Consider the following 16,754-nt stretch of genomic DNA (forward strand, 5'->3'; position numbering starts at 1 on the left):
TGGACAGCACGTTTAGTGAGTTAGTCACACTGAAGGTGAGGGTTACACAGGCAGAAAGGGAATGGGTGAACATCAGATCTAGTAAAAGGCTCAGGAAGGGAGTACAGGAGTCCCCCGTTGTTATCCCCTTCTCATACAGATACTGTATACCACTTGGGATTCTGTAAGGGCGGGAATGGGTGGGGTGGCTTCTCGGGAAATCAGCAACAGCCAGGTTCATGACACCACAGAGAGCTCTGCTGATCAGAACAAGAGGACTGCAAGTGGCAGGGCTATAGTGACAGGGGATTCAATAATCAGGGGTACAGCCAGGCACTTCTGTGCCCACAGACATGAATCCAGGATGGTATGTAATCTCCCTGGTGCCAAGATCCATGATATCATGGAGTGGCTGCAGGACATTCTGGAGCTGGAGGGTAAACAACCCATGGTCGTGCAACACACAGATACCAAGGACATCGCTAAACAGAGGGATGAGGGCCTGAAAGCTGGACATAGGGAGAGCAGAGATGCATTAAAATGAAGCTCCTGAATTGTAATAATGTCAGACTTACTCCCAGTGCCATGTGCTAATGAGAGCAGGAATGAGAAGGTCGATCAGCTGGATGTGTGGCTGGGGAAATGGTGTACCAGAGAAGGGTTATGATTCTTCAGGCACTGGGACTGTTTCTGGGTGGGACCTGTACTAGCCTGACTGGTTACCCCTGGGCAGAGCTGAGACAAATCTGGTGGGGGCTTTTGCCAGTTCCATTGGTGAGTTTGTAACTAGCCTGGCAGGGGGATGGGAACGAAAGTGTAGGCTTAGATGGGTCAGATTCAGGACAGGGAATGGGAGGTAGAATATTAATGATGTAGTTAGCGGCTCAGAAAGCCACAGGAAAGGAGGATTAAACGAAGATTGAGTCCCTCTTCATCCATCAGTCCTGACATCCCAGGAATGTGAGTCAACAAAATCTGGAGCTGTTTACATGTCGATGACTCTATGTGCTTCAGCAAAATGCTGGAAATCTACAAAAAAAACAAAGCGCTGGAGATCCTCAGCAGGTCGGGCAGCATCTGAAATGGTGACAGATGTAGGAAACATTGCAGCCTTAAAGAAGTGTTTAGATGATCACACCAAGCACTACAATATTGGTTACACGCTGAGTGCCACAACATGGGACTAGCATAAATAGGTGCTTGATGACCAGCATGAATACGATGGGGCTGGAAAGTTGACGTTTTGGGTCAGGGTTATTTATCAAGACTGACAAAGGGTCCCGACCCAAAACATCAACCTTCCTGCTCCTCTGATGCTGCCTGACCTGCTGCACCTCCCCAGGTCCACATTGTACAGACTCTGACTTCCAGCACCTGCAGTCCTTAACTATCTTCCCATCCCAGGACTCATCTGGTGATCCTCCTTTACACACTCTCAATAACCAGGAGAGCCTTCCTTGGAAAAGGGGAACAAAGGTGTATACAGTACTCCAGGTGTGGTCTCACCAAGGCCCTTCCAGAAAGGGATCCCTGTCCCCATCTTATCCATACCGGTCATCAAGCACACGTGCCTGGTGTGATCATCTCAACACTTCTTCAAGGCTGCAATGTTTCCTGCATCTGTCACCATTTCAGATGCTGCCAGACCTGCTGAGGATCTCCAGCACTTTCTGTTTTCTCTGTTATAGAATATTCAAAGGGGGGATTTGCAGTTGAGAAATTCAAATTGAACTTCATGTTACTTGATCCGTGCCGATCTGAATATCATTGGCCTTTTCATCTGGAAGGAAAGGTGTGTATTCTGTCCGTGGGTGAATATTTCAAATGTCAGTGTGACTGGAAAAGTACTGAGACAGTGAAGTCCATGTTAGTGTGGGGACTTGGTTTTTGAAAGTCTAAAAAATCATGGCACATTTCCCTGGAATAGTCAAGCCACAGATTGGTTTTGTATGAGGACAATTAGCCATGAAACCAGAAAGACCAAAGGATTCCTGGATCATGGAAAAATCTATGAAAATGGGATTGTTGTAATGGAGTGAATTATGTAATCCATTGGTGTTGTCACATCGGTTCCAGCGCCGTAGGGAAACACGGGAAATGTGATGAATGCAGTGTAGGTTTCAGTTATTCAACTGGAAAGGTGAAGAAGAAATTTACAAGGATGATGCCAGGTCTCAGGAGTCTGAGGTACAGGGAGAGGTTGGACAAGTGAGGACTTTTTTGTTTAGAGCAGAGGACACTGTGGGGGAATATTTTATAGAAGTGTATAAGACCATGAGAGGCATGGGTAAGGTGAATGAACTCGGTCTTTTTCCCAGGGACTCAAGTGTTGGAGGGCATCAGGTTAAAGTTAGAGGAGAAAGAATACATGGGAAACTGAGGGGCAACTGTTCTACACAAAGGTGGTATGTATATGGAATGAGCTGCCAGTGGAAGTGGTTGAGGTGGGTATATTAACAACACGTAAAAGACATTTGGACAAATGCATGGATAGGAAAGTTTCAGAAGCAGATGGGCCAAGTGCAGGGAAATGGGGTTAGTGTGGATGGACATTCTGATTGGCATGGGCCAGTTTGGGCCAAAGGGCCTGTCTCTGCTGCAGGATGCTATAACTCTAAGTGCATTTGCTATTTCTCCCCCTAATTCTGTTGGTATCATGGTATGTATTCTATCAGGGCAAGGAGACTTGTTTACCTTTAGCTCCATTAGCTTGCCCAGCTCTAACTCTTTCGTGATAATGATTGTTTCTTGGTCCTCACCTTCCTCAGTCTCCTTATCAATTACTGGCATGTTCTTCGTATCCTCCACTGTGAAGCCTGACTGCTGTGTGCTCATATTCCTGAACCCTGCTGGATAGGAATAACCAGGCACAGAACTCTGAGAGGTCTTCTTTGAGTCTTTTATTGATGAAACATGGCAGTTACATGGATAGTGTACATGCAAAACACCTCCAGGCAGCATCAGGTAACTCCCCGCCTGTCCGATGTGCCACTCCCATTCTTAAACCTTTGTGGTTTGGGACCTTGAATAGAGACTGTCTCTCAGTATTATCTCCATGGCAACGGCAGTTAGAAAGTCGAGGTCAGTTCAGCACTTTGTGGTTAACCACCCCCGCCCCCCCAACGCCCCCGTGGCTCCCTCAAGTACCTGACAGGCAGTTCAGTTTCCGTGGGGCTCTCTGTCAGGATGCTGATGTGCAGGAGCCAGGGTTGGGGTGGGGTGGACAAAGTTAAAAATCACGCAACACCAGGTTATAGTCCAACAGGTTTATTTGGAAGTACAAGCTTTTGGAGTGTGCTGTGATTTTTAACTTGATCAGGATTATCTCTATGGTAACAGTTAAGTGCTTCAACAATTACAGAGGCCATGTGTTCCCCACACAATAGGTTCCCCTCGAGCAGTGTAAACTGCTATTCTGTCCCTGGGGATAGCTACTCATCACTTTTTATCCCCAAATCCATCATGCTTTCTGTTGATCTTTGAGGTTTTAAAATCTCTGAATTTATCCTTGGTCTTTGCCAATTTGTATGCCTTCTACTTCAATTTCATAGACTCCCTTATTGCCTTAGACATGGCAGATTACTCCTTTTCCTACAGTCCTTCCTTTTCACTGATATATACTTTTGCTGAGAAATTTGAAAAATTACTTTGATATTCCTCCACTGTCTGAGAACTGTCCCACAGTAAAGTCTTTGCTTCCAGTCTGCATTAGCCAACTCCTGCCTCATCCTATTGTAGTCTCCTTTGTTTAAGCACAGGATCTTGGGATTGGATTTAATCTTCCCGCTTTCCATCTGTGTTCTAAATTCTATCAGACTTATCACAAGTCTTTTTATCAGATTATGAGGTGAGACGATGTTTCCTGGGAGTTTTGGGTTTCATTGTCAGCGACCACCTTGGCTTTGTAATAAAGTACAGGATAGATATTCACAACACAAGGTCTAAAATCATAAATCACTGTCTCCCCTCAGTTTAAAATTGCAAAATCATTATCTCCTACACGCTTCCTCACTATCTAAGTTTGGAACACTAATCCACCTGACTATCCTGCTGTTTCTGAAGATCTCCTTTGGTGAAGATGGTGAGTTTTGGATTCATCTTTCTGGTTATTACCGTAAGAAGATAAGCACTGGGCACAGGAGAGGCAATGCAGCCCTTCGAACCAGCTCCACCATTTAATACAGTGATGATTGAGCTCACCTCTGTCTCAACTGGATTTTCCCGCCAGCTCTCTCTCACCCTTCAACCCATTGCAAATTCAACAACTGTATCTCTTCATTAAATTGGCTCATTGTCCTGGCATCCACCGCATTTTGAAAAGGGAATTCCACAGATTCACAACACATCGAGATAAGTACATTCTTCCTCATGAGAATAGAATAGAGTCCCTATAGTGCAGAAACAGGGTATTCATCCATCTAATCCACACCAACCCTATGATGAGCATCCCACTCAGACCCACCCATTCCCTGTAACCCTGCATTTCCCGTGGCTAATTGCCTAACCAGCACATGCATGGACCCTGTGAGCAATTTGGCCTGACCAATCCACCTAACCTGCACATCTTTGGACTGTGGGAGGAAACTGGAGCACCGAACAAAACCATGCAGACATGGGGAGAATGTGTAAACTCCACACAGTTGCCTAACGCTGGAATCAAACCCGGGTCCCTGACGCTGTGAGGCAGCAGTGCTCGCCACTGAGCCACCTCTGCTTAAAATCTGCTGCCCATTATTACCCTCCCCACCCCACAATTGGCTGAATGTACATTCCTTACGTCAGAAGTCCGGGTGTCTAAGTGGATGTCTCAGTAAATCCCAGTGACAGCCCACATGTCCTGTGTGTCTGAATAGATATCCTATAGACAACACCCTCCAGCCCACACTTTCTTTCACTTTCCAGGGGCAGGTCCCCAGAGGCTTCATGGGGACTACAACTCCCACAAGCCCTGAGGCAGGGACCATACGTGTGTGGGGAAACCCAGCCATGTACATGGACAGAATGTGGACGGGTTTTGGAGCATGTTCTTTGGGGTAACTAGCAGAAAGCATTTCACACTGTGAATGGCTGGAGAAGGGACGCATCTGCCTATAATATTGATCTGTTGGGGGGGTCAAAGTGACACTACGCCTAGATGGGACCAAGTTCCATTCGCAACTTGTCATAACAGTGGGAATTGACCAATGGGAAACAAGGAAGAATCTGACCCATTCTCCCAGCCTGAAGGTTCCTCTTCTGTCCAGGATCTGCCACCTCCCTTTCTGTTTCCTTTTGTTTCATTTTGCTGTTACATTATTGACTTGCAGCAACTGAAGTGAAAGGAAGTGAACCCAGAAAGTGTGCAGACTCTAACCAGGCACGGGAAGTGGTGGCAGAGACCTGTTTATCAACAACTCCATGAGAATGGGGAGGGTGTACTTTAGGGGGTAGCAGAGTCAGAATGGTGGGAGAGAGTAAGTGGGCTGGAGGGTTACAGCTTTGGGGGGAGAAAGGGGAAAAAGATATTCCAGAGAAACTAGAATTGTCTGTTCTGAATTTCTAATCTGTACATATTCCTTTAGACAGGGTGCTAGATGGTGAAGATTTGCAGACTGAAATCTCAAAATCACATGCAGATTGTGATTAAGTTAACCAGTATTTGATGAACCAAAGATGGAGAATCACTCGGCCAAAATCCTGCAACACTCTCTCTCCCAGCATTGTCGGTCTATCTGCGCCAAATGGACTGTGAATGGTTCAAGACAGGAGCTCACTACCATCTTCTCAAGGGTAACTAGAGATGGGGAATAAATGCTGGCTGAGCCAGTGATGCCCATATCCTGGAAATGGGTTCTATCTCTAGTTGCTGAAACCCAGTTGATGTTACTGCAGGATGATGAGGGAGGCTGAGTGCATCCTCCAGGAGGCAGCACCATCACATTACCCCTGCCTACACCCACACAGTAACACCACAACGCCAATGGAACAAAAGGCAGTGAGGCTAAAGGAGGACTGAAATATAGTTCTTCAAGGTAAAGTCATGAAAGGGGATTGGAACACAGCAGGAACAGGAGACTGAGCTGGATGGTCAGCTGTTTCCCATTGAATGGTGGAGCAGGATTGAAAGGCTGAATGGTCTCCTCCTGCTGCTATCTCCCAGGTATGTATATAGTCATGGAGCACGGGTAGGAAGGAGTGGGCAGGGATTCTCCAGGAGATTGCACTTCCACATCAGTTTTCAGTGAGGGATGGTTTGATGGATTTTATTTAACATTTATCTTTAACACAAGGTTTCTAAATTTTGGCTTTAAAATGTTGCAAAAGCTTTTTGCACAGCAAATAAAATGAAAGAAAATAACGTAAACTGTCTGAATATAACAGTTTTAACGCTTTCAACCTCCTGTAAAACAAAATCCTGTCTATTCCCAGACACCATCACTTTCCAGCTACTCAAACTCTAGGGAAATATTCCCTCCCTGTCTGAACCTTTGGTTTGATTTAACTGCTTTTCAGTTGTCATTCTGTGAGGTGTGAAGCGTTCTTTTTCCCCATTTCTCTGACCCAGAAATGTGAGTACAGCAACCTTCCCACAATCAAAATTATCATTCTGCCATTGTGCTTTTGGTTAACCTATAATCTCCAGCAGTGCAAAAGTGAGGACTGCAGATGCTGGAAACCAGAGCCTTGATTAGAGTGGTGCTGGAAAAGGCCTCTCGCCAAAACGTTGATTTTCCAGCTCCTCGGATCCTGCCTGACCTGCTGTCCTTTTCCAGCACCACTCTAATCTACACATATAATCACCAGCAGTAAACCATTTGTGTAACCAATTGAATATTTCCAAACAAAGCCTATTACAGGTCAAGCAAACCATTACAAGTGACAGAGTGAGAAGGGACTAAATCAAAGTAGAGTTGTGGGGAGGGGGTAGCGGTGGAGATAAAGCACTATATCCCCTACGGTGCCCATCGAGAGCATTGATCCACACTACATGCTCCTTCTCCAAGGACACCCTGCTGTGTAGCCTTTATCCTCAATCATAGAATAAAATCCCTACAGTGTGGAAGGAGAGCAGTGGCCCATCAGACACCACCGACCATCAAAAGAACATCACGCCCAGAGCACTCTAACAGTGTAACACTGCATTTCCCATGATGCACCTATTCTGCACAATCCTGGACACTGGACAATTTAGCACAACTGATCCACCTAACCTGCACATCTTTGGACTGTGGGGAAACCAGAGCACCTGGAGGGGACCCACACTATCACGGGGAGAATGTGGGGACTCCACACAGGCCGTTGACCAAGGCTGGACTCCAACCTTGTACCTGGTGCTGTGAAGTAGCCGTGCTACAATCACAATTTAAATCAAAACGGATGATCCCTGCTCATTGTCGCATTGCTGTTTGTGGAGACTTACTGCTCAGAGAGACATCCTGAGGTTCAGAAAGTGGCAATGTAAGTTCAGTCACCTCCAGCCCAGTTAATGTGGTTAACAACGACATCAATACTCCAACAGTGTCATCATGTACAAGGTCCACTCCTGACTCTGATGGACAGTAACATCAGAATCAGAGTCCTGCAGTCCACACGGAGCAGGTGGATGACCACGTCCCTGTGAGCACTCACTGGGCTCTCAATCGTGTTGAAGATGCAGCAAATCCCGTGTCACACAGAGGGGTGAACAGCTCCTACCCAGTGTGAACACGCTGGGGTCTCAGTGGGGCAGGATGAATCACTGAATCCCCTCTCCCACACTGACCATCTGAATGGTCTCTCCCCCCGTGTGTGGACTCACTAGGGATTCCGCAGGTGCTGCATTTGAGTGAATCTCCCCCCCACACTGGGAACAAGTGAATGACCTTTCCCCAGAGTGAGCTCGCTGGTGTTTAAGCAGATCAGAGGACTGAGTGAATCCTTTCCCACACACTGAGTAGGTGAAAGGCCTCTCCCCAGTGGGAATGCACTAATGTCTCCGCTGGTGAGAGATTGAATCCTTTCTCACACATGGAGCAGGTGAAGGGTCTAAATCCACTGTGCTATCTCTGGTGCCTCAGCAGATTGTAAGATCGAGTAAATCCCTTCCCATACGTGGGGCAGGTGAACAGCCTCTCCGCAGTGTGACTATGTCGGTGGGTGTCCCACTGGGAGGGGTAAGAGAATTCCTAATTCTAATTGAGTACGTCCTCCTGTTTTCTCGTTTGTTATCGACAATCGCATTCCCCTCGCACCAGAGCCTGTTCCAGTGTTACAGAAACAACAGAATGGTCAGCTACAGCTGGTCACCTGACTGATCACTGGACACGAACGGTTCACTCTCCACAGATGCTGCCAGACCTACTGAATTTTTCTAGCAATTTCTGATTTCCCAGCATTTGCAGATGTTTAGTTTTCCAAAACTCATCTTGTGTGTTTCAGAGGAGTTTATTGATGAAATTAGACGGTTTTGAAAGTTGTACATTAGGTCACACATCAGCTATGATCATCATGAATGGCAGAGCAGAGTTAAGGGGCTGAATGGCCTCCTCCTGTTCCAATGAAAGTTACCCATCGGCAGCTTGTTGTTACATTTCCCCTCACTGCTCACTTCATCTCCATGTCTAACACACTGTTACTGACTGAACAAACCTGCTCATGGTCAGTGGCTCCCTCTCCTGCCACCCGGGTTTAACTCTCATCATGGAATGCTGTCTTGTATTACTGCAGGAATGCCCACAAGGACTAATCCTGGATGTTCAACGTTTGGGAGAAGACTTGTAGCTCGGGTGCTCATTGTTGTGGTTCTGTTTGCCGAGCTGGGAATTTGTCTTGCAAACGTTTCGTCCCCTGTTGAGGTGACATCCTCAGTGCTTGGGAGCCTCCTGTGAAGTGCTTCTGTGCCGTTTCCTCCGGCATTTATAGTGGCCTGTCTCTGCTGCTTCCGGTTGTCAGTTCCAGCTGTCTGCTGTAGTGGCCGGTATATTGGGTCCAGGTCGATGTGTTTGTTCATAGAGTCTGTGGATGAGTGCCATGCCTCTAGGAATTCCCTGGCTGTTCTCTGTTTGGCTTGCCCTATAATGGTAGTGTTGTCCCAGTCGAATTCATGTTGCTTGTCATTTGTGTGTGTGGCTACTAAAGATAGCTGGTCGTGTCGTTTCGTGGCTAGTTGGTGTTCATGGATACGGATCGTTAGCTGTCTTCCTGTTTGTCCGATGTAGTGTTTTGTGCAGTCCTTGTCCCATGCAATGATCACGCAGTTTTGTCAATTTGTATTTTAAAGAATTGTCATGAGATTCCTGTTTATTTAACAGTATTATTCATTTATTCTATTCTTATTTTAAAATATTGTTTAATTTCCAGTCCATTACACACAGAAACTACCGAATTAATTCCCATTCAAATTACAACAATAAACAGCTGATTAGTTTTCATTTGAGAAACTACAATGAGACACAATATTGTAGTCCTACCGTCCTGAGTGGGAACATTATGAAAGGAGCTTATGGAGCTGTGGTAGTGTCTCTATTACTAAACCCGAGGAAAGGTTTCAAATCACACCTTCACCACAAATATACCAAGATCTATCTGAATGTTGATGAGAGAGTACCTGAGCACAGACTGAATTGCTATTCAATACAACATTAGATCTGCTTTTATCTATTATATCAATAATCACAAAATCTGATACTTATCAGATTACCAGGTTACCAAGAAATATGTGTTGGAAAATTCGCTTTAGCCACTTTGCTTTTACAAAAGACTTACATCTGTCCCTGTTTTCTCTAAGTGAAAGAAATCTGAAGAAGATTTTCACTTTTACGAAAAAAGGGGACATGTTTCCCATATAAATTAATGCTTCTTCGACTAACGCCTTTTCAGATTATGTAAGGTTTCATAATAATGCTTTAATTTCGGATAGTGGGGATATCTGTATCGAATTCTGTCGCTTATAAATTCCTGGAGAATATTTGAAACTGTTGCAGAATTCAAGATTACGATGTCTAAGTAATTAGATTGATTTTTTTTTTGTTACAAAGGGGCAAGTCCAAAAAATTGAAACACATTAAACATTGTTCTCTCATGCTATAAATTTGAAATAAAGTTGATACCTTCTTCAGTAAACTAACAAACTCTACCTTCTATTACTTGTCAGTCAGCTGATTGCCTACTTTGTAACTAAATGTTGTGATTCATCTAAATATTACTCTGTCCTTTGATCAAAGTGAATTTGTAATTGTTGTTCAGTTTATGAATTGTCAGATACTTGTTTTTATTTTTCCATTCACCTGTTCATTTTGACCGTAAGATTGAAATGCTTTGAAAATATTGGAGTTTATCATTTAAAAATAAGGTTTGCACATCTCTCACATATCTCATTTCTTGTATTATGATTCAAGAATGTTTTCTGGTGGAATTCAAGTAAATTCCAGACATTTGTTCACTTCAAATAAGGTCTTTAACACCCAGTTATCAATCTGATGTTAATGTTTCAGCTGGTTACATTGACATTGATTAGGTACTCATTCAGAGAGATCAACTGACAATTATAAACTATTTGCAGGATTATTGAATTGAAAGAAAGATTCAGACGTGCAAACATTTTTTGGAAGGAATTGCTTTTTCATTCAAATGTGTAGGCTTTTCAAGAATTCTATATCGCCTTTCACTGGTTTTCTTGAAGAGAAATCAAATTTATAATTCATGTGAATGCAAATGTGTTCGTATTTTGAAATTTGCATCAGATTTAAGAAGAAAAAGAGGAAGAATTAACATGAAAACTTCAGTGAATAGAAAGCACAGTAAATTAAATTGACAGAGGCAACTTTTAGTATTATCTCTGAATATTCAGTCAAATATTTCTAATGTCAAAAGAGAGTGGTGCCGGAAAAGCACAGCAGGTCAGGCAGCATTCGAGGAGAAGCAAAATCGACGTTTTGGGAATGAGCCCTTCATCAGGAATCTTTTCTGATGATGGCCTAATGCCCAACAGGTTGATACACCTGCTCTTTGGATGTGCCTGCCCTTTTCCAATGCTACAGCTTTCCTCACTTTCTCCAACTATGTTAAATGAACACGAACTGAAAATGTTCGCGTCAGCAGTTGAACAAGACCAAATTAACACATTTTTTGCAATATTTATAGTGAAAACCTGTTTGAGAACATGCAACAAATCAGATCAAACAACACCTCTTGCCGTTAGAACCCTTGGCCATTCATAATAAAGTATAACCATGCTTTGAACAACCAGTATGGTGTATAACTACTGAACTGAAATACCAGAGGACAACAATTGCATTTATTGGAGGGAATGATAACCAGATCTTTTATGTGATAATGGTGATTGATCTCAGAAACAATAACATTTTACTGTGATTATTCCACTGAACAGTACTTAGATGGTCATGAAGAGCTTTATGCGGCTTTATGTGCAGTGTTTTGTGTGAACGTTGATTTCAGTAACATTGAGATATTTTACAAGATTGACAATTGACAGTTAAAGATAAGTTTTAAATGCAACATTTTAAAAAATTGTCAGTTTTGTTTAGCAAAACACAATTCTAAGTTTATGGAATCCCTACTGTGTGGAAACAGGCCATTTGGCCCAACAAATCTACACTGACGTTCCAAAGAATAATCCACTCAGCACCATTCTGCTCTCCGATTACTGGACATTTACCCCTGACTAATGCACATAACCTACACATCCCTGAACAGAACATGCAGCTTAGCATGGTCAATGTACCTAACCTGCATATCTTTGGATTGTGGGAGTTAACCAGAACATGCAAACTCCACAAAAATATGTGGCCGAGGATGGAATCAAACCCAAGTGCATAACACTGTAAGACACGAGTGCTAACCACTGATCCTCTGTTCTCAATGCCTAACCCCATGCAAGAAGTGAGATAACTGAGAGACGTGCAAAGTCAAATTTCAAATGAACACTCTCTGATGTTGCCAAAGCGTATCAATCTTACATTCAATATGTATAGGTGAATCGAAAACAAAAAATAGAAATCCCTGACAAATCATGAATGAACAATAATTAGAAAATTAATATGATCAAAGGGAACAACAATATTCAGGTGAATTGCATTGTTTAAATACAAATTTGGGAATGAGCTAACTAATGAATAATGGGAAGTGACATTTGTTTATTTCACTGATGACGAAATTGACTTGCTTTTCATCTTTGTAACACTGCAGAATAACAATTTATGTGCCTGAAATGTTTGAATTAAGCTCTTCCCAATAAAAGAAATCAGTACAATCACATTGACTTCTTCATCTTTAAGACTGCAACAATATCAAATACTTTCCAGGAATTTAGAACTAGCAGAATTAGTTAATTTGGTTTCTTGGGAACTCAAAGAGAATAAACAGCAGATTCTGTGAATTAGTCATTCAATGTGATTATTCAGCTGAAGACAACATCCCATCTTTGCAAAAATGCTCAACTTTGAAAAATTCAAAATCCATTGTCATTGTTTAATGAAACAATACAGAAATGTTAATTCTTTTTCATTTGACTTAACAAAACGCAGGAATTATACATGATTTTGTGTCATGAAAAATACTTCAAACTTATGATGATTAGAAATACAGTAAATGTTCGCATCAAAGTGAAATATATTTAAATGAATTCAATTATGTTTCTGCGGGTAAAATAAGAATTAATATTAACAATGATTGAGAGATTGCACACTATATTAGTGATTCATGTAAAGACCCATAATTCCACATTCACAGCACGTACTGGATTGAATAATTATTAGGTATGAGCAACAACTGAATTATAAAATTCGATCAATGAATTTAGAAATAATGAGAAATCTCGTTTTGCTATGTGACTGAGGAATATGTGCAAACAAACAGGAATTATTGCAATGAAAAGTAATTGCAGGTCTGTGAATTTAAATTCTGTGATTACGGAGATCATTCAAATAAGCAAACATCAGACATTCACAATTAATGTTGGATGGGAAGTCCTTAGATCCACTGTGGGAAACTTGACCTGAAAATAAAGTTTCATATTGCATATTTCTGTTGGTACTCAGAAACAATTGGTTAAATTAAAATGTGAATCTCACTTTACTTGTTCAAAAGACTTTCTTAAATAATTGCACGATTATTACCATGACAATGACTTGATAATGTTGCTATATGAGCAATTAAAATGATTCAATATTTCAAAATATTTGCTGTTATGTTGATTGGATATTTATTAAAATTGGTAAATTGTGGAATAATTTATGAATTGAAGAAAAAATGAGCCATTCAGTGATTATAGAAATTTTTTTCTTTCTTTACTAAAAACTGAAGGTAACAAAAGAAATATAAATTTCTATCAAATGGTTTCATCATAGAGACATGTTATTTTAATTTAGATGATAAATATTATGGTCAGAATTCAGACATTTTTGCCAGAATTTGGAAGAAAGTTAATAGATAATGAAAGTGAGCATGAAAGTGAACAAATGATACAGTCAATGACATTTGGTACATAAAGGAATTATAATAATTGTTCATTATTGTACAGTGATGAATAATGTTGGAATAGAAAAGACAAAGAATTAACATGTTCAAAACAGTTCTTTTCTTACAATTAAATGAAACCAATAATCATTTTGCAAAGCACGTGATTTGGAAAAAAAAACCCAGTCATTTACTGTGTTATATAAACTGAAAACTACTTCCATTTTGCAAAAATGGAAACTTTCCCAAATTCAAAACTTAGGTTTGCTGAATTATACAACAAAAACGGTTGTAATTTGAAATATCTCTTGCACACAAATTTAAAATAAGTAATCTTAAAGATTTTTAGAATGACAAAACGTTTGTTGTTTGCATGATTGTATTACAGTCAATATCCGTGATAAAGTAGAAGCATTGTTTTAAACAACATAAATCATCTTTAACTACTGAACTGAAATAGAAGATATCAGTTCCACTTGTTGCATGGAATAGTAAATAAATGCTTACTGTTGTCATTGGTTTCAGGAGCAATAAGGTACTTACTCAGGTTATTCTACTGAACAATAATCAGATGGTGATGGAAGTCTTTGTGTTGCTTTATGTGTATTGTTCAGTGTGAACATTGGGTTCGATAAAATTGAGGTATTTGCATGAATTAGGAACAGAGTGATAATTGGGTGCGAATGATCTGATTTAAAATCAGACAGTTTTTGATATTTACGAGGATTGCTGAATGAAACGTTCTTAAACCATCATGCAATCAATGGCATAAGTGAGAGATATGCAAATTGAACTTTCAAGTGAACACACCCTGATATTTTCACACCATTTCAATGTCACATTCAATATAAATAGATGACTGGAAAGCTAAAAACAAATCTCACACAATTCATAAACTGACCAGTAATTAAAAATTGATAAATAATAGCAAGTGACATTTGTTTATTTTACTGAAGAAGTAATTGATCTTTTCTCATATTTATAGCACTGGAACATAAAATTCTGTGTTGTTTTAACTAAGATCTACAGAACAAGAGAAAATTAATGACTATCATGACTTTGTATATTTCAGCTTTATGACTGCAACATTCTCAAATATTTTCTGAGGAATATTGATTGAGTGGAATTAGATACATTTTGCTATGAGTAACTAGAAGAAAGTATATAGCAGATACTGTGATTATTGGAATGGACGATGAGACCTCCAAATAATCTACTGATATTGTGATTGGATATACAGTAAGTGTCAGAATCAAAGTAAATTATAATCAAATCAATTCAAAAATGTTTCCAAGTTTAAAATAAATACAATATTCACAATGATTGAGAGATTGTACATTGTAATGTCCTTGCAGTATTTATTGTACAGAAGCATAATTCCACATTTGTAGCCATTACTGGATTGCACAATTATTAGATATAAGATATATTAGCAACAAACGGATTTTAAAAATATATATTCGTGAATTTGAGAATAATGAGATATCTCATCTTGATATTAGACTGAGTGATATGTAGAAATGAAGAGTAATATCGCAGGGAAAAGGAATTGGAGTTCTCTGAATTTCAAAGGCTGAGATAATTGTTATATTTCACCTGAGCAAAAATCAGACATTTACAAAGAATTTTGCAAGGGATATTATTGGTCGTTTGGTATGTGCATGGGCCTGAACAAATAGGTATTAATATAGTAGCATTGACAACAAGAAATAATGAATGGAATGTTCAAAAAAACACTGCATTTTTACAAAGTCTATGTTAAATTGCTGTGCAATTATTGTCATTGATAATTGCTTTTAGAATCCTGACAGATAAATTGACTTAATATTTTGAAAACACTTTGCTCTGATGTTGATTGGATATTCATTAAGATTAAGAAACTGAAAATTAAAGCATAAAACTTAGCTGGATGGTGTGAAAAAATCATTCAGCAGCAATTGAAAAAAATGATTTTGTTTAAAAATGCAGGCAATGCAAGATTTATATGGATCCAATAGTTTTATTGAGTCATGTCAATTTTGTTGATGTAATTTTTACCACAATAAATGTTTCGAGATTTATTTTAGAATTAGGAGGAAAAGAATTAGGCCATGAAAGTGACTATTACTGTGAACAAAATACAGGGTCACTGACATTTGATACAGAAAGGAATTCTCATAATTGTGTGATTATTGTTCACTGACATCTAATATGGGAGGAAAAGGAGAATTGTCAACATTTCCGAGCAATTTTGTTTCTTATAATGAAATGAAAATAAATATAATTTTGTCGGGCAATTTGTTTGAAAAAAGGAAACAGTGATTTCATATGACATTTGAGCTGAAGACTCGTTCCCGTTTCCCCCATTGTAGTCTTCACAATAATTTAAAACTTAGTGTTGGTTGAACAAAAGAACAAATGGATATAATTGAAATGTTTTCTTGTACACCAAAAAAAGTAAATGTAAAGCAATTTTATCATGAAAATTATATCGCTCTGAATGTAATCATTTCACACACAATAAATGTATGTGTTGAATTGAAATGTCATCATAGCTGTAGAATTGTTTTCACTGGCAGGGAATGAAAACTCAGGAGGCAATCTGAGCTCAGGCATGTGGAAGATGTTTACTCATGCAGCAACCAGTTAATGAAGGGATCGTCCCCCGTGGCCAATCTCGGAAGGGAGATCCATAACACACTGTAACATGTACAGTAAAAAGCAGCATTTTTATGGACTTTCTGCATCACAATGGCCACATGCAATGTGGTTACAGCCCTTCCCTCCTCATCCAGCCACCCAATTGAAACACATAATCGCAGATGGGCATTCTAATGGACATCCCCAGATTCCTATTGGGATCTTTCCATGCATCTTATTGACTTAGATTCCAAAGTTATTCCTGAACTCCCTCAGGCCTCTCAGGATATCTTATCAGTTGGGACATTTTGAGTTCTGCTATTCATTATATTTTATTTTATCAAAGCCAATTACTCCTCATGTCGTTCACTGTCTTAATTATATAGTACAAAGAAATAGAAAAGACAGTTAATTTTAGCTTACTTGCTATAAGATTAGTAATATGACTTAGTTATAAAGTTTGTTATATTGTGTAAAATTATACAGCTACTCTTTCTGTCAGGACTTTATAATTAATGAGCAGTCAACATCATACCGTGAAGTTAATTCCTAAAACTAGCTAACTTCAAATCTCTGGCTAAATGCTTTTCTATAATGTTTTTAGGAGGCATTGGTTACATATATCAAACTTATGTTGCAAATTTCCCCTATTATACTCAAGAATCTGTAATTAGAACCTTTGTTTAATATTCTGAGTAACTGTAAAATAATAACTATATCTG

At 40.0% G+C, this 16,754-nt stretch overlaps 1 long non-coding RNA gene across 1 annotated transcript in view; it reads left to right on the forward strand.

Annotated features, from left to right (window-relative positions):
* Nucleotides 1–16,391, forward strand: part of LOC140483954 (uncharacterized) — a 29,499-nt gene extending 13,108 nt beyond the window's left edge. Inside the window, exons 3-4 of the long non-coding RNA XR_011962089.1 lie at nt 5,541–6,118; nt 14,486–16,391. This is a non-coding gene — a long non-coding RNA (uncharacterized lncRNA). The remainder of the gene's footprint in view (nt 1–5,540; nt 6,119–14,485) is intronic.
* The last annotated feature ends 363 nt before the right edge of the window (nt 16,392–16,754 follow it).

Source organism: Chiloscyllium punctatum, chromosome 12 (assembly GCF_047496795.1).
Source record: "Chiloscyllium punctatum isolate Juve2018m chromosome 12, sChiPun1.3, whole genome shotgun sequence".
In the NCBI taxonomy this organism is placed as follows: Eukaryota; Metazoa; Chordata; class Chondrichthyes; order Orectolobiformes; family Hemiscylliidae; genus Chiloscyllium; species Chiloscyllium punctatum.